This window comes from Nematolebias whitei, chromosome 2 (genome assembly GCF_014905685.2).
Source record: "Nematolebias whitei isolate Nwh7 chromosome 2, NemWhi1, whole genome shotgun sequence".
In the NCBI taxonomy this organism is placed as follows: Eukaryota; Metazoa; Chordata; class Actinopteri; order Cyprinodontiformes; family Rivulidae; genus Nematolebias; species Nematolebias whitei.
This window is the reverse complement of record NC_056499.1, coordinates 48173532-48174869: the sequence shown is the minus strand read 5'-3', so window position 1 is coordinate 48174869 and position 1338 is coordinate 48173532.

Genomic DNA, 1338 nt, shown 5'->3' with positions numbered 1-1338 from the left:
TAAACACTAGATCCCTCATTGGCTGCTGCGGCGCAGGATTTTCGTCCACCATCTTGGAGCGGTCGTCCTTATTTGGTTAAAGCAGATGTCTCAGCACTTCGCAGCTTATTTCTGTTCTAATCGACGGACTGTTGACGTCAGGTCTCGGGGGATAACTTTTCACAGTAAGATGAACATCTTATTGTTAGTATTTTGTGACTATAATATTACTGTACTGTATTTATTTCCACCAGCTGATGTGATGTTCAGTGTAACACGGTGTTCAGCTGCAATGAAGCTGACTGAGATCTGATGACAGGAATATTTTTCTAACAAGCATACTCACTATTTCAGTAGCTTTGGTTCATTATCAACAGATATGTATCATAATTGGAGTTTTGTTTAAGTTCTAGGAAATAAAAAAATTAAACTAGGGAGAATATAGGAAATAGAAAATAAGATTGACCTCCTTTGTACAATGTTTGTGTGAAGACACAAATTTCCTGTTTTCATTTTGAAGGTTTCCCAAAGAACAAGATGTGAGGAAGAGGAGGAAGTATCTTTGAGGAGGATTCATCTGAGCAGTGAGGATTTTAAACTGGAGGATTTTGATCAAACTGATCAGACTGTCCGACTGAGAGATGGTGTGGTACCATCGGTTCATCTTCAAAGAGTAGGTGCATTATAAGTTCATTATGGTTCACAAATTTACATATTTTATTGTGAGTCACAAGGTGAGACACCTCCATGTGTTTATATGAACAGGTAACTATAGACCGTAAAGTTCATATTCATGATGCTTTTTCATTTCAGCTTGAAAACTGCAGGACTACAGGAACTCAACAAAAGCTGGAGCTGCTCTGTCTGTGGCCTCTCAAGAACGTGCACGTCACACACACACACTCAGGAACGTGCACGTCACACACACAACCTCGGCCTCATGATGTATTTCTATTTTAAACTTTTATTTTTTCATTTACCCTTTATTTATACAGGAAGTTTCATTGAGTCACGAGAACTCATTTTCAAGAGAGACCTGTTTAGGAGCAGATGGTGGGGGTTGAGTGCCTTGCTCAGGGGCCCAGAGTGGGGCCAATGAGGGTGGAGGCAGGTGTGGGTGTTTCACCTTTTCCACCCACATTTTGATGTTGACGGTACCGGGAGTTGAACCTGCGACTTTCCAATCACAGGCCCATCTTCTAACCTCTGCTCCACCACTCCCCCACATAACATCATATCATAATGGTCATATTAAAATCTCACTGGTTTCCTTCCAGATGTGTTAAACAGCTACTGGTCCCCCTGATGTTTCCTGTAACGAACCCCTTCAAATACTGGACCAAAATCACCACAAACACT